Genomic DNA, 26,750 nt, shown 5'->3' with positions numbered 1-26,750 from the left:
GTGGGAAGGAAATTCTTAATAGTATGGGCCTCATCACCTGGGACTTTTTGGCTGTCTTAGGACACTGCTGAGATGCAGCCAGGGTGGAGCCCACTGAAGCCCATCATGTGATACAGAGCTACTTCCGTTAGGGCTGCATCCCAGCTTCGTGCACACTGCATCTTGATAACGTGTTAACAGGTAACCCTGAGAACAAAATTGACTATCCATAATGATAGACTAATTCTATTGTCTGTCCCCAGGCCAAGCCGGGGACAGACAGGAAACGATGTATGATGATAAAGGTGGCGATGTGGGGCTGCCCCACAGATTTGCCTTGCTGCCCAATGGATTTCCCCACCACCCCCCTGCTTAAGGACCACAATGTGATGAAGTTTTAAGAGCAGTTCAAAGAAGTAACCAATTACCAAGGTGTCTTTCTCTTTACATCTTCAAAAAAGAAAAAAGCTAGGCAGGTACCTGCCTAGGTGGATTTTGTGCATTGATCATGATTCCAAAAATCACTTTGTGGGCCTACATTTGAGGTCAGCTTGGTTATTTTTTTGCAGCCCTCCTTTCATTCTGTATTACCTCAGAGGCAGTGAACAGCATGTATTAAAAAGACAGTTTGTCCCATCCACAAAGTAACTTGCTATGCCAGTCATTAGTCTCATCGTACTAACAGAAAAACCCTAATTTGCTTTAGTGACAGTTTTAAAAGAAACTCTAAATGTTTCCTTAAGCATTCCCGGACTGGATCTTGGACTTTAGATTTTGGATTCTGATTTTAACAGGTGTGTTTTTAATCAATTGTTTAATTACTGTTTTTAATATTTTAATGTATTGCTGATTTTTATTGTTTTTATGATGTTGCCATCCTATGATGATTTTGTGAGGCCGCCCTGAGTCCCCCCTCAGGGGTGAGAATGGCGGGGTAAAAATATAGGAAATAAATAATTCCACAAAAATAGTAGTGGTTATAAAACCACAGAAATATCAACTTGAAGCAATAAATACTTGTTTCTAAAAAAAAGTAGTTTGTCATCTTTCATGTTAAAGTGATGAAAAGGAACAATGAGTGTATCTCCACTGGAGAATTAATGCAGTTTGATGCCACTTTTAACTGTCATGTCTCAATGCTATGAAATCATGAGTTGTAGTTTGGTAAGATGCTTGCACTATTTGAACCCCTTTTGGGGGAAATCCTTTCTCTGGCTTTTTGTTGTTGAAAAAATAGCTTAACTGAGGGACAATGGTCTTCTAAAGGTTTGAAAGGCATATGATGTATTGGAAAGAAAGACAGAGTCATACAGGCTACCATTTCACTTGAATGATGGCTATATTGAGTAAGATGACGATAAGCAGGCTGAATTAAAATGATATATTTCTCCTTACACCCTTCTCTACTTCTGTACAGATGTGTGTGCCATAAAAGTTATTTATAGGATTCATTTAAATTCCACATCTTCCCCCAGTTCATTTTTACACTTTCTAATTTACAGTACTTACATGTAAAATCAATACTTTCAAACAACTTCTCCTCTACCTTTAAAAAAAATAAAAAAGAATTGCCTTGGAAGGCTTTCTGCAGAATCACTTTTCATAGAGGAGTGTTTCAACGACAACCCTGAACTTTTTGCAGTAAAAGAAAATCATGTCTAGTCATTCTGGGCTGTTTTCCAAATTTTAAAATAAGAATTACAAGTACTCAAAAGGTACTCAACACATTTTTATGGGCTAGGTCTTTTTTTGTTGTTGTATTTTCCAAATGGCTTTCTACTACTTCCAAAATTATATGAAGTTTCTGCCTTCATGCCTATAAGCAAAATTAGGGCTGCTGATAAGTTTCTGGTCCCAATTTGAAGTGCTGGTTATCACCTATAAAGCCCTAAACAGCTCAGGTCCTGCCTATCTTTGTGTCCGCATCCCTCCAGTGAACTGATGTGGGCTCTAAGTTCTGCTGGGGAGGCCCTCCTTGCAGTCCCACCACCTCCACAAGTGCGGTTGGTGGAGACAAGTTGGCCCCCCGGCTTTGGAACTCCTTCTCCAGGGAGATGAGACTGTCCTCCTTTAGTAGGGACTTGAAGACATCGCTCTTCAATCAAGCCTTTGGGAATATTTAACCCCTAATAGTCCTTCATAGTAGTTACACATCCTGAACTTTATCCCATATCCTCTCTCTATTACATTGAGATTTTATTTCAGTGTTGACAGCCTGGTCATCATGCCAGTATTTACCACCATGGTTAGATGATTTCAGTTTGATTTGAATTAATGTTTTTATATGTGCATGTGTTTTATTGTATTGTATTGTATTTTATATTTTGTTTACTTTTATGTATTTTTTTGGCACTTTGTGCTGTCAGTAAGCTGCCCCAAGATTTTTTGGGGAGATGGTGATGGGATATAAGAATAAAGATATTATTATTATTTGAAACACAACAAGATTACTACACAGCAAACAAGATCACTATGCTGGTTGTTGTATTAGATCACACAATGGACACTTCCCATGTCTAGGACTGTGCGATGTATCAGCGAATAATGTGTGCAGATCTCAGTGGGGTGGCCTTTTGCAGCTGACAGATGGTAAATTTGTCAGTGCTGATTGTGTTTAAGTGCAGGCCAAGATCTTTAGGCATTGAACCCAGTGTGCCGATCACCACTGGGACCACCACGAATGTCATCATGTGATCTGGCCACACTCTTCCAGAGGAATGCAGTGACAAATTTCTTCTGAATCAATCTGCTAAGAAAACCCTGTGGTAGGTCACCATAAGTTGAAAAGGACATGAAGTCACACAACAACAGCAACAAGATTATGGAGGCAAACAAGAGAAACCTCTAATGGCATCTGGTTGGCTGCTGTTTTATATTCATCCATCCATTTAATTTGATGTACATGCTGCTTTTAACCCACTTTGTAACTCTATTGAAATATAAATTCAAGGCTGGTTGTGCAAATGCTTTTGCTTTGATATCTGAAAGAAGCATCCATGACAGCCAGGAACCTGCATGCAACTTTGGATGCAGCTGGGAATTGTGATAGCCACATGGAGGGTGAGATGATGGTTGTATGGGACTGATGTGGTCTCAGTTCAGCTGGATCATGTGGATGCTAAAGTGGTACCACAGCAGATTTGGCTGGGTGCATCTGGCCACCTCCAGCACTAGTCTGGATCATTTCCGCTCTGGATGGACTGCAGATATACCATCCAATTTAGATTTGCCTTCAGATGGACTCTCCTCTGCTCCAGCAATATAGCCTGTATGTTCTTAGCCAGTAAGGACCAGGATTAGCACATTGAATTTGGGTGGAACTGCTCAATACCCTCCTGCCTCAGCAGAGCCCATAGACACAAGACACAAGACTTTCACTGTAGCTAGAGGGCTAGTGGGTTTTATTTTATTTTTTTGTAATGGGTGTTTTATTCTCTTCAGGACAGGTTTTTAAATAGTGTTTGTAATTGTTTCAAACTGGTCTTTTAATTAAATTCTGCTTGAACAGTTAATCTGGTTTTGTGTTTTGACTGCAATATTCCTGAATTCAATAATACTAGGGATGTCAATAATGTCCTTATTTAACCTGATACATTAAATATGAAAGCACAAAGTAATTTCCCAATTTTTGCAACACAGATGTTTTTGTCAACCAGGGAGTGAATTTGTGCCTTTGCAAGGATGATTTTTGTGTATTATGCATATAGAGAAAACCTAAAATGGCTGCATGAACATTTTAGTAGCAAATGTGACATTTGCTTTTCTGCTTCTATAAGGGGAAGACACCAGAAGGATTCTGTCCATTGTGTGGGTCACTTTGAACACTGACTTTGTGAATCATATATTAAACAAACAACCCCTTAGTCCCTTTGCCTAAATTCTCATTCTGGGAACTATTGTGGAACAGAATAGAAGCATCTATGATTACGTTCTTGATGGGTTACAATATGGCATGGTGGGAAGCTGAAATAACTGGCTTTTGATTTAGGGCAGTGGTTCACAACCTGGGGGGGTCCCCATATGTTTTGGCCTACAGCTCCCAGAAATCCCAGCCAGTTTACCACTTGTTAGAATTTCTGGGAGTTGAAGGCCAAAAAAATCTGGGAACCCCAGGTTGAGAACCACTGGGTTAGGGAAACCTGGAAACAAAGCTGCCTCCTCCTCCTCCTCCTCCTCCTCCTCCTCTTCTTCTTCTTCCTTTTTCTATGCCACTTTATCTCTTTAAAAAGAGATCCAAAGTGTAGTAGTGAGACCTCCTGAGGGTTGTACATTCAGACTGGTCTCAGGCCTGGAGCCAGCTGAGTTTGTGATTGTTGTTTGTCTTCAAGTTGACTCCAATCAACTGCGATCCTATCCTATGGTTTCTTGGCAAAATGTATATATTTATTAAGAGAAAGCTTGCCATCATGGCTGAGAAGGGCTTCAAACCATAATTTCTCAGTGTCTTAGACTGCATCTTAATCCACTTAATCTGGGAACAAGGTCAACTGACCCTGAATTGACCACAATGGAGTCCAGACACAGAAGGCACTATGTTGGCACCGAGCTGATCCAGCCATGCTGAACCAGCCATGGCCCCGTTCGGCAATCTCCTTGACCTCTGTATTGCTGCTATCTCTCCCCACCAGCACCCCAACCTGTTTCCTGGTCACATGAACATCCTATTCTGATCTCAGTAAACAAGACTGAGATAGCTAGGCAGTCACAAGGAGTTCCATGGTTGGTGGGGAGCTGCAGCAGCAGCAACATGGGAATCACTCATCCTTTTCCTCTGTGCAAATCATCAAGGAAGGAGTGTTGGGGGGAGTGTTGGCAGTGTCCATGTGGACAGTAGAAAGGCAAAAAAAAAAAAAGGCCTGATCTAGCTCTACAGAGAGCCACAAAGCCCATGAATACTCTGGATTTGTGGGGTGGGGAAACTTTTCTTTAAGTGAGGCAAATCCGGATTAAGGGCAAACAACTCAGGATACTTACCAGATATCCTTATATGTCATGAAGACTACCAGCTTTGGATTCAAGATGAGTTCAGGATTTTTTTATTGTTTGTGTAGACAATCCCATAGTCAAATACTCAAGCCACTAAACCTTGATAGTTCTCCAGCACTGATTACAGTGATGTAATTTTCTTGCCCCATATCACCCTCCTTATAAACCAATGCACTTTAAAAAAGATATCATTAAGCACCGTATCACCCCTGGAGCTTTCCACTGGAAGTTAATAATACACCTGTGTCGGCGGAGACAGGCACAGGGAAACCAGTAATTAGCCTGGCGTACGGCACCGTGGCTCGTGTGTCCTCCTTCTGCAGAAGCCCTGCATTAGGTAGGTATGTGTCATATGGCTGTCGACATCGCTTAGGCGCAAAAGATGGAATCTGCCTGACTCTTCCAGACAAGCGTATGAAAAACATTTGACATTTCCCAACTCTGTTAAGGAATAATAAACCATGGCAGACCATAATGTTAATGGCAAAAGAAGAAGAAGAAACCCCAAAAGGTGGGTGGTGGGCAGAAAAATTGCCTGGGACTTTATCTTAGATGTTAGCGTCTCTCATATTTCAACTCACATTTTCTTTTTCTTTTCTCTCTCTGTTTTTGCCCAGCTGTTGACTTGAGTGTAGAAAAAGCAGCAGCTATAGCTCCAAGCACACGCTCTCCCCCTAACCCCCTCCCCACTTTATGTGGATTGTCTGGTACAAATGTCTTTTTTCTTACATCGGTTATGTCTGCGGGGGATAATACGGAGGAGACCACGGCAAATTCTTCATTCAACGAGACACTGGTGAATTGAGGCTGCTGCGAAGCAGCCTTTTGGAAAACATTCAACACTGCTGTCTAGACAGAAAGAAGATACAACGTCTCCTCTCCTCAGTGGGCCCCCCTCCCCATAAGCCCCCTGGAGTGTCACCATCATATAGAGCTGTATGTCTGCTCATTAAACTGGAGGGCTTTTTTCTCTGGCATTTCACCCCCCAGGAGGGCTTCCCCCTCTTCCCCTTTCAGAAGAAATGTAGGTCATTTGATTGACGTCTATTTTTCATCATCTTTACCTTGACAGAATTATGAAGGAAAAATTGTGAGCATTGGGGGGGGGGGGGGGAAGGAACATAATACACGCTCTCCATGGATTCCAGCAATATTGGGATGCTGAATGTAAATGGAATGGCTTCTTACATAAAGATTTGAGAAAGCCACTTAAAAATAAGTGTATGTGTGTTTAGGGAGTAGTTGAATTGGGGGGAGAAAACCCGCCGGCACAAGCATTTATAATGCAATGACACAGGGATGGGGTGCACTGAGGCATGGCCAGCTTGCTACAGTCCTTGGTTCTTAAAATGCATGTTGGGATTAAGCATTTGTGACACGATGTTCAATATTCATATATGTGTGACTATGGTAATGGAAATGTTAATTCGCAGCTCAAAATCCTTAGTTGCCACAAAGAAGTTGAGACAAAAGTCTACTTCTTGTAATCAGATGAAAACTTCTTCAATTCCGGCAACATCTCTTGCTGAGCTTTCTCAATCTTTAAACATGTGCATTCCAGGTCTTGTCTTCAGATTGGTAACTTGGAAGTAACTGATTACTGATACGATTTTTACAAATAACTACGGTATTTACTTGAAATTAATCCCTTACTAAGTAGCCAAGGTATAGTCACTTTTTTGACTTTCGGAAACTCTACCATGGGCTTTTTTTAAGCATATTTGTTCAGAGTAGGTGTACTATTGCTTTCTTCTGAGGCCCAGAGAGTGTGATCTGCCCAAGGTGGGCTTCCATGGCTAAGTGGGATTTAACTGTGGTCCCCAGAATTTTAATTCAATGCAGAAAACACTATATTATGCTGGCTCCCAAGATTTATATCCACTACATTACAATTGTAATGCATCAAGATGTGTTATCTCCTGTTGTTCAACAGTAACGTTTTGGCTAACAGCCTACCTTGAGGAGACAAAACATGGAGCTTATGTGACAGTTGTGCAACTATGGCTCATTAATGACATATGGCATTGCACCATTGATGCACATTGAGCATTGATGTGCAATAATGCTCATCAATGTGAAATGTGTGACTGACTACCGGCCAAAATTTCCTTGTCAACAACAACAGGATTCCAGTCATGTAGGCAATACTCTAAAGGTCCTGCTTGTTCTCAGAAGCTAAGTGGACATGGGACCACCAATGAATCCGTAGTGCTATAAGCTAAAATTCATAAGAAGGAATTGGCAAACTGGCTTGTTGTAGGTTTTTCGGGCTATGTGGCCATGTTCTAGAAGCATTCTCTCCTAACATTTCACCTGCATCTATGGCAGGCATCCTCAGAGGTTGACTACTGAGGATGCCTGCCATAGATGCAGGTGAAATGTCAGGAGAGAATGCTTCTAGAACGTGGCCACATAGCCCAAAAAACCTACAACAACCCAGTGATTCCAGCTGTGGAAGCCTTCAACAATTGGTAAACTATTTCTGAGTATCCCTTGCGTTAAAAAACTATATGAAATTCATGGGTTGCCATAATGACTTGAATGCATACCCCCCCCCCTCCCCAATTGATTTTTGTTCTTATGGGCATGGCCTCATTAAATTCTGGAAAGTACAAATGAAGAACCAATATAAAGGAAAAACTGCACTGTCACTGTTTTAGGAAAAGCATTCCATTTGTTTGAAAAAAGGGGCCATACTTCTTCCAAGATGATGCCTGTGGTTTCAATAGGGACTTGCATTCAAAGTCATTTACTCTAAAACAAACATTTGCTGTTTATTTATTACTTAGGGAACATTTCAAAATCGTTCAAAGGTTTCTAGTTAACTAGCTGAACTAATTATCTGAGTAAATGCCACAGACATGAATTGTAAATGGACCAAAGGAAGGCTAACATATGGAGAGCATTTAATGCGGTATACAAAGATACAATAATGTGGGTACATGGCATATTGCTGCGATCTCAAGACAAGAAAAAACCTTGCATACAATTTCTAAACATTCCTAAGAGCGATTACTTATCTAGCCAGACTTGGTGTTGTTATAAAATAAAGGTGTAGGCAGTTTTGGAGATTTGGAGAGTTGCAATTACTCTATTTACTCTGTCTTGTAAAGCTGCCCTTCATGCCCACCCATATTTTTTGGACACTGGAAGTAAGAAGTAGAGGGAAGATTTGGCTCTACAGCCAGAAGCATCTCTGTGCTTCTGGCTGTGGAGGCAGTCTTCTGTATCCAGGGATTCAACCATTTATGGCTTGACAATTCCACCATTTCCCCCATAAAGTATATCTTGACCTTATCATTATGTAGAAGGAACAACATTTTACTACACCATTATGTATAATCAGACTTAACCATTCATAGATTTTGGTCTCCATGCAGGGTTCTAGAACCAAACCATGGCAAACACCAAGGACCTGTTGTACTACTTGGTTGCCCCCCACATTTCCCTGTTTGCCCATTAGATGAGAGTAGGCGACACACCAGCAAGAGCAGTTACATTGGGGGAGATCAACATATTGTAGGCAGAGATATATTCCAACCACCACCCTTCAATGTAGGACCATAGTCCATGCATGCGTGTATATATATTGTGGAAAAATAGGAATATTTGCCAATACTCATTTACCAGCTATAATAAAAAGGGCTTCCAGACATTCAGGAAACCTCATAGGGAAGAATAGAAGTGCCTCAACATTTCTGCACATTTCCCCTTATATTCAAACATCCCAAATTGTTCTAAGTCATTCATATGAAAATACACATGTGATTTTGTGTGTATGTGTGAAAAATGTGAAGGGTTTCTTTTAAAAAAGAAGTATACTTTCCTATGCAAAACCCACATTTTTTGTGTGTGCAAACCACATGTAGTTCTTTGCAGAATAATCCCCTGGAACATTTAAAGTTGTGTGTGTGAATATGGGGTGAAATATTTATTTTATTTCCTTTGGGATTGAGAAAACCACATAAATGATTTTGGCATGTGAAGCCAAAATAATTGAAGGCTGGCATCCCCAATAATGAATGGGTGCCATGCATGGCAATCTACAGACAGAGTATGCAAGGATTTTTAAAGGCATTTCTTTGACTTGTGAATTTGTAATTTGTGAATATTTGAAAAGCTATAGGGCAAAGTAAAAATGAATCCACTGGTATTTTACCAGTGGACTAGTTTTATGGTATTATCATTGCTTCATACTCTTATTCTTTCCAATTATGGCAATGACTGGCATCCTGTTAATGATGTATGAATGTGGTGAAAGTAGCAAAAGAGCAGTGCTGCATAAAGCAATATTGTTCATTGTAACTGCCTACTGTGCAGCAGTAGTACCCAATAGGGCTGGGCGGTTTCGTTTCGTTAATTCGTAATTTGTTAATAATTCGTTAATTTTTTCAATTACAAAACGATAACGAACCATTCTGGAGCAATTATTTTAAAAAAACGAATTTTCAAAAACGTTTTGTAAATGCTTCGTATTTCGATATTGTATTCGTTTCGTTATTGTTTTGAGGTTGTTTCGTTATTATTTCCGCATGTCTGGGCCAGTTTTATGGTTTAATTAGTGAAAAAAAATTATAATATCACACCAACAGTCAACAACAGAGGGAGAGGGAAGCTTCAGAAGGTTTTGGAGGTTTTTTAGCGTATTTCGCGGTCGCGTCCGCCATTAACGAATCGATTCGTTATTGTTTTGGAAATCGATTCGTTAATTTTTTACCATTTACGAAATTTCGTAAATATCGAACTTTTTAAAAGGAAAATTTTGTAATTATTTTAAATATCGAAACAAAAAAACCCCCCAAATACAAATCGATTTTAGAAACAAATTTTTCCGTTGTTACCCAGGCCTAGTACCCAACTATTGACATGTGTTAACGAGTGTTGCCATTCTGCATGGAACTTGTGTATAACATATTTCCACATAACTGATATTTACTTATTTACATAGAGGTGTGTGATTGATTATGTACGGGACTTGTCAGACTTTTACCAGAGGTGTCCAAACGATGCCTCCAGTAAAAGGGGATTAATACAGGACAAAGCAGATAAACCCTGCTTTGTCCCGGATTAACTTGATACCCCATTAGATACAAGCCTTCCTTTGGGGACCGTGCCCTGTGGAGACTGACTACTGGGTAGTCTTGTGACTACCCAGGGGTCAGTCTCCATAGCCCCTCTCAGTTCTTCAGGCCCCATGAGCCTGGAGAACCAAGGAGAGCACCCCCCAAAAGGCCTTAAAATATGAAAAAAACTTAATGGGCCACTATGATGCCTCTCCGGAGGCCTCTTGGCATGTAGAAATGACATACCAGGAGGCGATGTATGTGTGTGTGAATCACTTCAGCCTCCCCCCCCTCCCTTGGGGTCTTTTAGGGAGGGAGTTGGTGTTTTCATGGTTTCCCAGGCTAATTTAGCCTTGAAACTAATGGGAATGGGAATACTGTCTGCACTGCAGTCCAAACACCGGAAGTAGTGGGTTTAGCTGTGCCTTCCTATTAATGAAAGCTATTAATGGGATCTGGGTTGTTTCGATTGTCTTTGTTTTAATTTGGAGTCCTAATTTTTATTTTAAGAATATAAGAGCAGAGGAGGAATAAACCCATTAACAAATTAACTACCCACAAACCAGAATTTTCCTGTGGCAAATTAATTCAGGTTTGTCCAGGACGTCATTTGGTCTGCTCCCCTTTAATTGCGGGAATTCCCGCATTAAAGGGGCTGTCTGGATGGGCTCTTAGTGAAAACAGTGCATAACTGTTCAAAGACGTCAACAAGGACTTTATGATATACCAGGTAGATATGAGTTCCTATATCAGAAGAAAGGTGGGATAAAAATAAACAATAATAATACTTTTGTGCAGAGGTCCATGAATGTTGACTATGCAGATTGGATTTCTTACTGGGTTTTTTTAAAGCAGGAGGGAATTCTATTTATGAATTTGAGAATGACACTCCTTTCTGAGGCACAACAAAGAATTCTCTTATAAGGATTTGCTTCCACAGATGCAAATTATGTTCCTATATGCTTTGTCTACTGCAAGGCATTTTCAAGCTTCCAAAGAACAACAGGGTGCTTCTTCTTACCTTTTAATGTCTGTCAGTTATTTCTTTGAAAGAAGAACTCCATTCAAATGATTGAAACAAGATTGCTGGTAATATATTAAAGCAGAATTCTATAATGTGAAGCATCGGCCCATGTCTTTCCCTGTTCATCATACATTTCCAAGTGTTCTGGAAAGTGTTTGATTTTCTTCTTTGATACTAAATTCCCATAAGCCTTGGTTTTGCAGTAAAGAAGACACACCCTTGCCATTCACCATAATAGTGGGGTCTGTCACATTAACTCAAGCAGAAAAATGACAGAGAACTTTAAAAACTAAGCCAAGACATATGGGTGTTTGATGCGCAGCAACAACTGAAGGCAAGCTGTGTGCCTCCAAAGAATTACCATTAATCGTAGGCTGTGAAATATGATGACACGATGAAAGGCAGGATGAACAATTAAGGCTGATACATAACATATGACAATCACAAATTGCCCCACAATGTGGCTAATCTAATAGAGTAATGAAAGGGGATGTTACAGAAGACTGAACAGGAGAAAGGGAAGAGCACATGAAAGCTATTAATGGGATCTGGGTTGTTTCGATTGTCTTTGTTTTTGTTTGGAGTCCTAATTTTTATTTTAAGAATATAAGCGCAGCGGAGGAATAAGCAGAGCATTGGAATGAATGCCTTGTTTTCCTGCTCTCTTGCGTGTAGACTTTGGAAGTAACTTGTTATAAATAATGAACCATCTGTAATTAATCCCTGTTGTACTATAACTAAAGTCGTATTAAATTACCCTTATCACTTAATGGAGGATAGCCTCTTGGACTGTGACCTTACATTTTAATTTCATTATGATCCCTGTATCCATGGGACCAGTGTACCTTATCCACATCTGGTAAAATATATCCTTTCTAGCCATTTTCTAGGTCTTTGATTCTATGGTGAGCTTCAGTTGGAAGTTACCACAGGGTTGCTCTGGAGGACCTAGAACATTCCCAAAAAAATAGCTAGAATTAATTGTTTAGTTATTTCCAGGAAACGGAAACTTCAAATTGCAAAATGTGTAACTATATTGCTACCTATAATGGCACAGAAATGTTAAGCAAGAGGAGAATAGAGAACAACCATTTGAAGAAGTGGGGACACTTGGCACACATTTTCAATGCCAAATCATTTGGAAATGAATCCTTACTGGCTATCCATCCACTCATTCAAATGGTTTATCAATGGAAGTATCTCTATATATACAAACCTGAAATTCACACCAAGGAGAATGGGATTTTAGTAAACTCAGAGAGTAAAAATGTATTGTCGAAGGCTTTCATGGCCAGAATCACTGGGTTGTTGTAGTTTTTTTTTTTGGGCTATATGGCCATGGTCTAGAGGCATTCCCTCCTGACGTTTCGCCTGCATCTATGGCAAGCATCCTCAGAGGTAGTGAGGTCTCTTGGAACTAGGAAAAAAGGGTTTATATATCTGTGGAATGACCAGGGTGAGATAAAGGACTGCTGGAGCTAGGTGTGAATGTTTCAACTGACCACCTTGATTAGCATATAATGGCCTGACAGTGCCTAGAGCAAACTTTTGTTGAGAAGTGATTAGATGTCCTTGTTTGTTTCCTCTCTGTTGTTGTGCTGTTGTAATTTTAGAGGTTTTTTTAATACTGGTAGCCAGATTTTGTTCATTTTCATGGTTTCCTCCTTTCTGTTGAAATTGTCCACATGCTTGTGGATTTCAATGGCTTCTCTATGTAGTCTGACATGGTGGTTGTGAGAGTGGTCCAGCATTTCTGTGTTCTCAAATAAAATGCTGTGTCCAGGTTGGTTCATCAGGTGCTCTGCTATGGCTGACTTCTCTGGTTGAAGTAGTCTGCGGTGCCTTTCATGTTCCTTGATGCGTGTCTGGGCGCTCCGTTTGGTGGTCCCTATGTAGACTTGTCCACAGCTGGATGGTACACGATAGCCTCCTGTAGAAGTGAGAGGATCCCTCTTGTCCTTTGCTGAACATAGCATTTGTTGGATTTTCTTGGTGGGTCTGTAGATAATTTGTATGTTAATTATTGTATTGTTTTGAAGTGTTTTTTGCACTACAAATAAGGTATGTGCATTGTGCATAGGAATTAATTCTTTTTTTTCTTCAAATTATAATTTGGTCCTCCAACAATCTGAGGAACTGTGACCTGGCCCTCTGTTTAAAAAGTTTGAGGACCCTTGACATAGTACCTTCAGGAACAATTGGGATTTATCCATATTTATCTTTCTATAAAAAGGGATAGGGTTAAATGTATTACCTGAAGAAGGAGATACCATAAATGTTTCTATGAAAAAGCTGAATCATCTGATTCAGAATAATAAAATGCACTTTAAAAAACTTAGTGATGGAAAAGTGTACACTGGAATATAATATATTCAGCACCACACGGAGATCTTCTCCCCCACACCTTTCACTGAGCAACATTAATCCATTTTTAACCACACAGTCATTACTCAACTAGATACTAAATAAACAATAATGTATTAGATCAAGGGCCCTAAAGACTCATTAAGCTAACTAATTATTTTCACCCTAAAGGCCATTTAGAAAGAATCTTTGGCATGATGTTTAGACGAGACTGAGATATTCAGATTCCATCACTGCCAGGGAGGTTAATTGATACTGTTAAGCACATATCATCGACTGGGCACATCGATTAGAAGCAGGCATGTTTGGGTTGAGTGGATTCCTATCAAATACAATTTACTGATATTAGATGACGGTAGCAATTTTCCTCTCAATTGCAGGAGTGAAGCACTTGGTTCTCAAAGCTGTTGTAGGGCCTTACCATTAGGGAGAGGCCTTTATTACATGAAACCACTATGACGTAGCATTCCCATGATCAAGGATAGCAGCAACCTCATTATCTCATCTCTCATCTCTCCAAGTGTTGTGTTACTCTGACGTTTTACCTATCTATGGTCCCATGGCTGTACTTCTGGGTAGCAGCAGATATCTGCCCTCTCAGTTCTGCTGCTCTGGGAGATTTTTAAAAGTTCGATTTAGTAAAAACAACTTTGCAATTGCAGTGAAGTTTAGGCTAATTTTTTGAATATAATTCAATCATTTACAGTGAAGAAGAGTAGGCGAGCAGAAGGCTCTTGTGCCCTATTACTTAGAAGCCAATCAGAAGCTCATTTCATAAGTTCTAGCACTGTGGAACAATCAAGGGCTGTTGATGGGTATTGACTGTCAACAGCAGAGGACATATTTGTTACAGGGAGGTGGCTGACTGGAAAAGGGATGTGTGCAGTGTTTTGTTATAGGACTGATCCCCATAGGTGACAATCCTGCTTCTATGTCAGTTTGCTATCTTTGTGCGATAAAGTCCAGAGTGAGGTAACCTTCATTGTTATTAGATGCAGAGGAGTGCAGTAACAAGAACCTGGAGGACAGAGCTTCATCTACCATAGAGCCTGAATCCCTCTGCATCCCCTCAGGCAGTCTGCTGCTTTCAAGTATTGTAGAGATCTGCATGCTAATCTTGCAAGATTATGTACATAGGATGGGTTTGTGTTGTTACTTGCCTTGAAGCTGACTTTGACCACCCTACAAAAGAGACCTCAATTTCCCAAGTCATCAATTTCTCTAACTTGGTTTTTACTACCTTAATTGAATTAAGCTACCTGTAGTTTGGTCTCCTTCATTTTCCATTGCATTCCGCTATACCAAATGTTGTCATATTTTCCAGTGAGTCATGTCATTTGATAATATGTACAAGTTCTACAGACTCAATTTAGTCTTCTTGGCTTCTAGGGAACGTCCAGGCCTGCTTTGCTCTAGGACAGTGGTTATCAACCTGTGGGTTCCTAGATGTTTTGACCTTCAACTCCCAGAAATCCTAACAGCTGGCAAACTGGCTGGAATTTCTGGGAGTTGTGGGTCAAAACACCTGGGGACCCACAGGTTGAGAACCACTGCTCTAGGAAAATTCATTTATCTACTCCATCACCAAAATTTAAATGTATTTTAGTCTCTTTCCATTAGCTTTCTTCAATGTTCAGCTTTCATTGCTCCCTAATGGGATCAGATCTGCCCCCTCCCTCATGACCTTCTGGAAGAAGCTCAAATCCTGGTTATGGGATCAAGCTTTCACAGAATAGATTGTTTTAACCGACTGTTTTTTAGCTGACAGCAATGGATTGATTTAGAAGATGACGTGAAACGATGAACTGTTTTAATGCATTTATAATTGTTTTAAGGTATTCTAAATGTATATTATGCTTTGTTTTTATTGTTTGGCATCAAATGGTGCCTGTTGGTAGCCGTCCTGAGTCCCTCTTCAGAGGTGAGAAGGACGGGATAGAAATGCTCTTAATAAATTAAATAAATAAATAATATTCATAGAAATTAGAAATACTATGGTGTGGCTCATTCTGATTGTGACATTTACTTGATCTATTCCACTTGAGGATTTTTTCTAGTTCCTTTATAACTGCTCTTCCAAGTCTTAATCTTCTTCTGATTTCTTGGTTGCAGTCTCCACTTTGATTAACGTATGAGCCAAGGTATAGAAGACCTTTAAATATTTCAACATTTTCATTATCCACTTTGAAGTTATGTAATTCAGCTGTAGTCTCCCCACCACTCATTGAAAGATGGATAGAGGCACCATTTTACCTTTACTTCAAGTTTTTATTTCAGGACATACTTAACATTTGAAAATGGAAAGGTTCTGCAATCATTTAGCAAAAGGGCAATAAATATGAAAACAACAAAGCACATAATATAGTCCTACCTCAACTGTAATTTTTCACAGCAAGTGGAAAATCATGACTGCAAGTAATAAACAGCATATGTTCTGGAATGGGCATGTACTGTATGCTAACCCTTACTTCCTTTATACACAGAGAGGCCAACAGTTTTGGGGCTAAATCCAAATGCTATTCCTTACTAAAGAAGACCCATTGAATATCTGAGAACTTGGTAAATCAACAATGAAATCTGTTCAACTGAATCAATGCTCTTGCAGGTTTTACTTCCTTAAAATGATTGGAAATGTATGATATTTCTCAGAGAATATGCTGGTTTAAAAGAATAGGAAATTAGGAAAGCATCCTTAATTACAAACTGACCTGTGTGTGTATCAAGTAATTGTTAGATCCTTGACCAGCAGCTCCCCTTTGTCTTCCTCTAATCAGCAAACGAAACTATTTTCTGAAACAACGATTAGTTTGGATTATTTTTAATCCATTTTTAACTGAAAATCTTTCAGTAATATAATCTGAAGCACAGCAGGGTGTTCCAATGCCCCATGAGCTCTGAACTGTTCTCCCAAAACCATTTACCTGCTGGAAGTATTTTGTACTGCTACTGATCTCTCCTCGGGTAGCAAAGGCAGAAAAGAAGTTATCTCCACCACTTGATAAGTGGGTTGCTACTGTAGCGCCATTCTGTTCATCAGAGTTGAGAGAATGGGATTGAGGCAGGGGCACAAAGGGTACAAAGGTTCTCCACCAAGCTAAATACAATTTAGCTTTTAGTCATCTGAGTAATCATCTAGTACCAAGTTCTGTACAGTAGTTGCATACTTTTCAATATTTAACCAGTGAAAACTGGGGAAACTGTCCGAACAATATCAGAATGCCGTCAAAGATGGCAAAAGTTTATAATGAGGAAGAACACAAAACCCATGAGAGGTTGCAGCTGTTTGCTTTTATCTGAGGCTACAATGAAGAGTAATATTCTCCTGTCCGAATTCTGAGTTAATTTAGTGCAAATCCTGTTTGCATTTTGTACGCAGTTTGTAGCGATGGTGGCGCAGTGGGTTAAAAGGCTAAGCTGTTGAACTTGCTGACCAAAAGATTGGCGGTTTGAATCTAGGGAGCAGGGAGCTCCCACTGTTAGGCCCAGCTTCTGCCAACCTAGCAGTTTGAAAACATGCATATGTTAGTAGATCAATAGGTACCAATTCTGTGGGAAGGTAATGGCACTCCATGCAGTCATGTTGGTCACATGACCTTGGAGGTGTCTACGGACAATGCTGGCTCTTCAGTTTAGAAATTGAGATGAGCACCACCCCTCACAGTTGGACACGACTAGACTTAATGTCTTTACCTTTATGTTTACCTTAAAGCAAGCTGAAGAGAAATGGTGAAAGTTTGGGAGGGGAGAGAAATTTGGACATTTTAAAAGCCAGTAAAAATTAGAAGAGTAGAGGATTAATCAAGATTTCCTTTGCCAAATTGGGACAGCTGATGAGGAGTTGGCTCCATTTGGTAGGCCTAGAGATTCTTGTTGACACAAAATGGATTACATAAGACTGAAATTATCAGCAGCAACCACTATTCCTCACTGCTGGCTATAGGAACTAGTCCCAATGGTATTTGCCGTTCAAGAACTTTTGGAGGATTGTACAACTCCCATTCCAGCTCCAAAGAATGAGTTACCTGACAAATTAAATATGAGTTGAACACTTTCTTCCCTAGTATCACTTAGGAGGCTACCACCCATATTCTGAAGTAGAGAAAAAGCTATTAGAGAAAATCCAGACTTGGGTCAAGTTGACCTAATACTGACATGGCAACTGGCAGTTCATTTTACATGCTGCTGACTTTAGGTCAGTTTGAAAAAAAAATGGAAACAGCAGTCAAGTGGGTTTCTAGGAATGCAGGGTTCTAAGAATTTAAGTGGAATTTCAAGTTTGGCCAGGAACCGCTGAACAATTGCCTGAGAGAAATATGTTTTCCACACACTATGATCCATGGATCAAAGGGTTGTGTAGCTTAAAAGCTGATTTCTATGTGTGCGTGTTTTTTGTAAATTCTGTATCCCATTATTCATAATTTTGGCAGAAATTGATAATGTGGGTTAAATATAACCTATTCAAAACTCTTCAGACCAGGAGTGTTTTGGAGGAGTGTTTTGGATTTTGGAATACCTATATTTGCACATACATATGTAATGAGATATCTTGGAGATGAAACTGAAGTCAAAACATGAAATTTAAGATGGGAGATTCTGAGAGGTGTAATTCAAAATGTTATCTGCACTTTTTTTGTAGGAATCTGGCATGCAGCTGCCTGCCCATCCGTTCTTATGTCACTCTTCTTGTGATTGTACTCTGCATCTTATTAGTTAGAGGAATGTAAACCACCCGTTCACGATGCCACATGATGGACCAATACTGTGCTGATTAAGGCCTGGACAGCAGCCACACTAAGGGTTTTTGTTTTGGTTGCTTTGGAATTTCTAAACTTGGCTTTTCTTGCTGCCAGATGTCTTCTTTGCAAACATTCATAAAGTAAATACTGATGGAAAACAGGTTAAGGAGAAAACAGGAAGAGTCTCAGGAAGGAAAACACACCAAGTAAGGCTTCCTAGATTCCAGAGGATGTCATGAAAAATTTATGTGAGGCAGGACAGTGATTTTGCTCTTTGCAGCTCATTTATTTAAAAAAAACCAAGAATCCATGCCGTGACAGTCTGAAACAACACTAGGTTGTTTCCTTTCCCACTTTTAATATCCCTGCATCAGCTCTTCTTAGAATATGCTATTATGATGGAGTTTTTCTTCTGATGGAAAATTTCCACAAAGAGATCAGGGACCTACTAATAGCCCGAAAAAACCCACAAGAACTGACCTACTAATAGTTAGTATTATTTCCCCAAATTTGCTCCATGGGAAGACAGCCAAGGAATGGCTGCAGAGTGCTGCAGATTCCAAGCTTTGCTGACCTGCCAATGGAGATTTCTTTTTTAAAAAATTGTTTTTATTTAGAATAATGTGCTCCCAAGGATGGAGCGTGATAGAAAAGAGGTGAGAACTATGAGATTATATTCTGAGATAAAACATATCCCACGTACATAGAAAGTGGGGAAACATTGTGGAATAGATAAAGTATCGAAAAATAGACGGGGGGGGGGGGGGGGGGAAGAAAGGAGAAAAAGAAAGAAGAATAAAATAAAATAAAATAAAAAATAAATTTAAAAAAAGGAAAAATGGGTGGGGGGTAGGAAGGAACATGTAGATGACCAAAGAGCTGGTCTCTAATGAGATAGCATGCTTCCAGGCTCTCCAGGTCCAAGTTTATTCTTCTTATCCAAGACTGAATGTCTTTCTGTCTTCTCCTTTATGGGAACGACGGTCCTCTTGTTTTTATTTTTGTTGTTTATTTTTATTTTCTTATTGTTATATATTTTTAATTATTATTATACTCTTATTCACTCTGTTGTATTCTTAGAATATTTATTTTTTTATTCTCCTGTTCAAGGAAATTTAGAAGTTTATCCCAGTTTGTTTCTTTTGTTTTAGTTATATTTTGTGACAACCTTTGTGTTAGTAAGTCCATATTCATGATTTCTAAGGTTTTGACTATCCACTGCTCTTTCATTTTTAAATTTTTAAATTTAAATTTACATTTTTTTAATTTGACTTTAAGCCGGAGTATTTTTATTGGGCATCACAGATTTTGACATGGACAGCAATACAAGTAAAATATTTTTTTTATCTAGTAACAGCAGCAAGAATAAAGTTAGCTCAATTCTGGAAAGACAAAGAAACACCCACAATAGAGCAATGGAGATTTCTTAAAGAGCTACGTTATCTCTCATGTTCCAGTTATGATATGTCCATGGATACTCAACTTGGAGAGTGGTAGAGCCTCCTTCATTGACGGCGTTAAGAAAGGGATTGGATGCCAACTCTGAGGAATGCTTTAATTGTCTCTTCCTGCATGTCAATTAGTTGGACTTGAGGGACACGCACTTGCTCTCAACTCTATGGTTCTATGTTGGGGAGGACTGTGGATTCATATAGGCTGTCCATCCTGAATATGGTATAGTTAATTCTCTTCCATTAGCTGTGCATCCCTTCCATTGGCCACAACTCCTCTTTGAGTTGTTGTTTTGTGTGCTATGTTCTTATCCTGTTTTCCCAACCTGGCCTGCTGCCTTTATGTGTGCCGGAGGGTGCTGTTTCATTGTGCCAGTGTGTATCCAGCAGTCCTTCCTTTATCCTAGGCAGCAAAATATTTTGGACCACCCTGTGTAAAAGATTTATGCTCTGATCAGTATGTGAAGGTCACACCAACTAATTGTATGTATTGTAGAGTATCTTTTCAAATGCTATTGATTTGCAGCTTGCTTAAGCCAAAATTGCAGACATAAGTCATTAAATTTCTTTGCTTGTTGAGTATCCCTTATTTGAAATGCTTGGGACTAGAAGTGTTTCAAATTTGGGAATTTAATTTAGAATTTAGAATTTGCATTTATGTATATAATGGAGTTGGGACCCAAGCATGGACACTACATTCTTGTATGTTTTGGATATGTAGCCTGAAGCTCATTTTATACACATTCTTATGAACCATCTAGGAGCTTAAGATCATCTGGGGAGGCCCTGCTCTTGATCCCGTCTGCCTCGCAAGCACGATTGGCGGGGATGAGGGACAGGGGCCTTCTCAGTGGTGCCCCCCCCCCCCGGCTATGGAACTCCCTCCCCAGGAATATTAGATCATCCCTCTTCCTCCTGACTTTCCAAAAAAGGTAAAAACTTGGCTCTTTGAGCAAGCTTTTGAGAATACAGCGGAATAGATAACATGGAACTATGAAGTGATGAACATTGAATGGCTAGATGATGTTACTGGAAAGACTTTTAACAAGATGACACCGATGATTAGATGTTTTAAAATGGTTTTATATATGTTTTTATATTGTTAAGTTGATGGTTTTTAATTGCAGTTTTATGGATGTATGGCATCGAATTGTGCCAACTTGTAACCTGCCTTGAGTCGCCATGAGGCTGAGAAAGGTGGGCTTTAAATATCGTAAATAAATAAATATTTAAATAATGTTGTATATAAAATAAAGTTTGTGTACACTGAACCCCTGGAAAGCAAGGGTATCACTATCTCGGTCATATATGTGGACAATTTCAAGATATGGGATAGTTTGGATTTTATAATTCTGGATAAGGATACTCAGCCTGTGATGTTATTTGATGATCATATTTGCTTTTTCTTTTCTTTTCTGGCTGTGGAAGGATAGTTGGAGCCTCTTGGGTGTAGACCTCCATCCCTGGCCACTGCTCAGCCAATGGGACAATCCCAGGAGCTACCCAGCTACTCTTGTTACTTTAGAAAAGAAGTGGTAGCTGTCACCTGCCAGGATAAGAGATGATGAGTTGATTCTTTCCATTGTTTTTAAGGTCTACTAGGTGGTGCCTGTGAAAACACCAGTTAGCGATCAGAGAAAGGCATGGTTCCTACAAGTTTTTTGCACACCTCTTTGTGCAATATGTTTACCCTGTGTAATCCTTGCAGTTGGGCACAGCTTTAACTGCTATAGTTCAATGCTATAAAATTATAGTGCTTGGTGAAGCACCAGCTCTCTTTGTAAGAGGAGGCAAAAAGCTTTGTAAAACTACAGCTCCCATAATTCCATAGTATTCAACCATGGTAGTAAAGTGATGTCAAACTACATTCATGCTACAGTGTAGATGATGTACTCATAAGCTAATGCAACAAACCAGAACTTAGCAGAATAGGATTCCCCCTTCATTTCCTGTGAACTGGATCCATTTTGTAATACTCACAGCTATGTTTCTTTTTTAAGCTCACTTTCAATAATGAATAACATTTATTATATGTATACCAAAGTTCCTGCAAGCAGCTGGACATGGCTTGTGCCTGGCCATAGGAGATAATGAAGTTTCTTATCTGAATACCTTCTTCCTAATGAAAACAAAACAGAGCATCACTGTTCTCATATTACTGTTGCATCCTGTGCACATTAATTAGAACAGGTAACCGAAATAATGTTGAGCCATGAAACTGTATTATTCTTGGGTGGCCTCTCTCTGCACTTATGAATTTTAAGTATTTCTGGTGGTGATCATACATTAAAATAGGAGTAATCATGCCTTTCCCTCCTCATTTACACCTTGAGAGAATGGACAAATAAAGGAGAAAATAAGGTTTGTCATGGCTTAGCTTCCCTCCTGTGTTTGGAGCATAATAGTTTTCCCCTCCCCATGCAGTGGGGAGAGGAGAAAACAATTTGTCAGCCTCCCACGAGGGAGGGAGGGGTTCAAATGGAACCCTCCAGAAGCAGGGGGCGTGGCCTGCTTGCAGGCCAAACCCCAGCAGGCGCATTCCGCGCCTGGAGACTGGCCGAAGAGGACGTGGAACTGAGAAGGAGCTGAAGTTCTCAGTTCAAGTCGTTGGAGCTCAGGTTCCAGGGGGAAGAAAGAAGAACGAAGTAAGGAGAAGGGGAAGAAAGAAGATAAGGAGAGGGCGACGTCGAGGGCACGACTCAGGTCGGTATGGGGTCCGTGGGGTGGGGGTTTTCTCGTCACACCCCCCCCTTTTGTTTCTCCTCGTGTGTTCTTCTCTCCCCGGGAGGCTGGCGGTTGCAGCAGGGGACCAGGACTCGTGGGTGCGGGTCGGCGGTGGGGCCGGCTCGAGCCAGCACTAGATGCCCGGTGGGGGCCTATGTTACCCGTCTGCTATTGCGCAACGGCCCCGGGGCTGCTCTTGGCGCATGCCCCGCGGCGTTGCGGGTTTTTGTGCGTGCCCCGATCCCTTTCTACATCACGCCGGGCGTTGGACGGCCGGCAGGCATCGGTGGGGCCTGCGGCTATGGCTTATGCCCTGGCGCGGTTGGTTTTTGGTGCCAGGCGGCAGGGATGGGGCCGCGTGGCTGGCCGAGTGGCGACCGGGCCATGGCACAGGCCTATGCAACCCTCGGTCCTGGTAGGGTTTCTTTGGCCCACCAGCGCCGGCTGGGGGCTTTAGTGGTGACGGAGCTAAGCCCTTATGGTAAAAAGTACGGCAGGCAGATGAGTCTGCCTAGTCAGTTGGCTGGCGAAGGCCACGCGGGGGATGCAGGCGGCGGCATGGCGGCCATTTTTTACAATTAAAACATCGGCGCCATTTTGGGGACGACCTGTCCTCGTGGCTGCTGGGGTACGTTGATAGCCATTACAAGAGTTACCAGGCTTGGTTGGGTAATTGAGAGGCATATATGTCTGTTATATAATTTTCACGACCAATATTATGAGCTGCCTGGAGTGGCAGCCGGCAGTTTTGCAATGCTGGGTTGCATAATCAGCTCAAGTGCAGCAGTAGCCCTAGCTGCTGCCAACTTATCAATTTAAAAAAAAAAAAAAAAAAAAGAGTGGCTTGAGTTTCAGCAGTCGCCTTAGCTGCTGCCTACCTAGCATTCAAATTTAAAAAAAAAAAACGGCTTGAGTTTCAGCAGTCGCCTTAGCTGCTGCCTACCTAGCATTCAAAAATTTAAAAAAAAAAAAAAAAAAACGGCTTGAGTTCAGCAGTTGCCTAGCTGCTGCCAACCCAGCACTCACAAGTGAAAATGAAACAAGATAGAGTAAAGGTTAATTACTATTGAACAAAGTTGGAGTGTTGTGGCTCCCCTGGGGCACAATAGCTGCGGGTGCCTGGAGCTGCCGAGAATGGCCACCAAATATGCACAGGGCGGTCCATGAATCGGTTTGAGCTTCAGCAGTCCCCCCAGCTTCTGCCAACCTAGCAGTTATATAAAAAATAAATAAATAAATAAATAAATTAATTGAATACAATGACTTAGTTATGAGGATATATATATATATATATATATAGGTAAATAATAATAATAATAATAATAATAATAATAATAATAAAAAAAAAGGGGGGGGGAGGTCGACTGGTTTCTAAATTCAATATATAGGTGACATATATATTTAATAAACATGCAAATATGAGTAGATCAATGGGCTGGAGCATCCAACCTGTCACAATCGCTTTTGCTTTATTGTGCATAGTTATCTGATAAGACATTGTTAATTTTTATTGCAGGATGGCGCCAAAGAAGAACGTTGGCGGCCCTAAGGGGAAAGGCCCCGCCAAGAAGACCCAGTCTAAGCGCCCCCTTTCTCCACAGGTGTCATCGTCCGATGATGATGACATTTCAGCTGCAGATTTGGATGCGTTGATCGCGAGGATGGAGAGATTCGAAAGAGATAGAGGGTTGCCGGTGCGGGAGGCGGGACCGCGCCCGACAAGGCGGGCTAGCAGGAAGTTGGTTTTTAAAAATCTTCTTTCCCGCATGTCCGTTTTAGAGGCGTCCAGAGGAGCGGTGAGTCGAGAGCGGGAAGGTGATAGCTTGGCGGAACCCGACCCGGAGGATCAGGCTTCCATAGCCCCAGCGTCGCAGCCACAAGCAAGTTCGGGCCATCCGTCCGGGGCCGCGTCGGCCACGGCCTCGGATGGCCCAGCCCAGGAGATGCCTCGGCATCAGGAGGCGAGGTCAATACAACAGCCTGCAACGTCAACACCTAGAGCGGCTTCCGGTGTCAGTGATCAAGGGGTGGCAGCCAGTCGGACGCCTGCCGATGGACCGCAGTCGGCGACGTCCAGTCTACCCTCGCAGCAAGCCACGGCCGTGGAGGGACCATCGACGTCAGCAGGTAATAACACCTCACTGGTTTGGCCTTGGGCTCAAGACCAGACACAAAGCACATCACACATCCACACAGTCTTGGCGCCAACAGCAGCGGCGGCTCAAGCCGTAAAGGCTGGCCTCCAGGAAGCTACTATACAGCCAATATCACTGGAAATGGCGAGAACAAGTGACGCCAATCAATACTGGGGAACCGACAAATGGGTATTGCCAGTAATTTCTACGGCTGCCTCGGCTTCTTTGGGGTCGCATTTGTCACAGAAAACAATAGATAAGATCCTTAGAAACGAATACGTCGATATTTTCTCATTATATTTTAGAGAGCTGGAAAAAAAGGAGAAGGACGATTTAGATGAGGAACGTAAGGAAAAGTTAAAAAAAAGGAGGGTGGAACAGAACTGGAAAAACTGGATAGCCTGTTACACCATTTACGCTTCACTGCTGGTTGAGGCTCATCCTTACAGGGCTAAGGCCCTGTTTAAGTATCAAAACATAATATATGGGGCGTATGTCAATTACACAGGTCAGGCATGGCTAGTATACGATAGCCGCTTTCGGGCAGAGGCTGCCACGAAGCCTGACAAGCGTTGGGATCTTATTGACAGTCAGCTTTGGATGGAAGTGATGAATTCGACCAGGTCGGTGGCTGGCGAAAAGGCTGATAGCGGACACACTATTCAAAATGTCAAAGGGAGTCAGCCCTTTCGGCTGGGGGGCCCAACACTGCAGGCCCCGAAACAACGAAATATGTGCTGGGAATATGCGGCCCAGGGAGCCTGCGCCCGAAAAAATTGTAAGTTCCAACACGCATGTACCATTTGTCAAGGTAACCACTCAGCTAGAAGCTGTTTCAAGGGCAAGCCCGCGAAGCCTGGGCCTAGGGAGTCTCAGTTTGCCCGTAAAGGTTCAGCCCAACCTGCTGTTCCAAAAGGGCCCCAGTCCAATTAAGGTTGGCCCGCTCAGTTGGTGGTTAAAGAGGTATCCCGATAAAGCGGCAGCAATTTATTTGCTGCGCGGCTTTATGGAGGGATTTAGAATTCCGGCACTAGGCCCACGTTCACCTTGTTTAGCTCCCAATTTAAAGTCGGTGCTTGGTTTTGAAAAGCTGGTCAAAGAGAAAATTAATAAGGAGGTTAGCGAAGGCAGGGTACTGGGTCCATTTACGGCACCCCCCACGCCTCAATTTAGGGTTTCACCGCTAGGAATCGTCCCCAAAAAAGCCATCGGTGAATTCCGGCTCATTCACCATTTGTCTTATCCCAAAGGAGGATCAGTGAATGACGCCATTCCCGATGAGCTATGCTCTGTTAGCTACACTTCATTTGATGCGGCAGTGCGATTGGTTAAGCGTTTCGGGCCAGGGGCAGAGTTAGCCAAATGCGATATTAAATCGGCTTTTAGGCTACTCCCGGTGCACCCGGCTGATTTTGAGTTGTTAGGGTTTCAGTTTCAGGGTCTATTTTATTGCGACCGAGCGTTGCCCATGGGGTGCGCCGTGTCTTGCGCTACATTTGAGATGTTTAGTACGTTTCTCGAATGGGCCGTAAAATCTAAGTCAGGCCTTGGAGGGGTCGCACATTATTTGGACGACTTTCTGTTCGTAGGGGAGGGCAATTCTGGGGACTGCTTTACCCTGCTGTGTGCCTTTCAACAGTTGGCGCACTCATTAGGGGTACCTTTAGCAGAGGAAAAGACTGAGGGTCCCCTTACAGCGCTGACTTTTTTAGGGATAGAATTAGACACCGTGAATCAGTTTTCCAGGTTGCCAGCTGAAAAGGTTAAGGGTTTGATCCAAAAAATTGAGCAATTTTTATCACGACGCAAAGCCACCCTCAGGGAATTCCAGCAGATAATTGGCCACCTAAATTTCGCATGCAAGGTAGTGGCGCCGGGGCGAGCTTTCCTTCGGAGGCTGTGTGATGCCATTTCCGGAGTGACCCGGCCGCATCATCACATCCGATTGACTTTAGAAATAAAGGCAGATTTGGGTGTTTGGCTACAATTTCTGCGCCAATTTAATGGAATTTCTTTTTGGCGTCAAGAGTTATTAATACAAAATGCTTTACAAGTGGCCTGCGGGTTCTATAGGTTTTGGGGTCTATTTTGAGGGACACTGGTGCGCTGAGAGGTGGCCCGAGGAGTGGCATAATCAAGGCATTACAGCGGATTTGACCTTCTTGGAGTTTTTCCCCATCTTGGTTTCAGTTTACCTTTGGGTGGACAGATTTGCCAACTCCACGGTCCACTTCTGGTGCGATAACATGGCCACAGTGCAGGTTATCAACACGCTCACGTCCAAGTCA

The sequence above is a fragment of the Anolis sagrei genome, chromosome 4 (genome assembly GCF_037176765.1).
Source record: "Anolis sagrei isolate rAnoSag1 chromosome 4, rAnoSag1.mat, whole genome shotgun sequence".
NCBI classification, from domain to species: domain Eukaryota; kingdom Metazoa; phylum Chordata; class Lepidosauria; order Squamata; family Dactyloidae; genus Anolis; species Anolis sagrei.
This window is presented reverse-complemented; position numbering follows the sequence as displayed.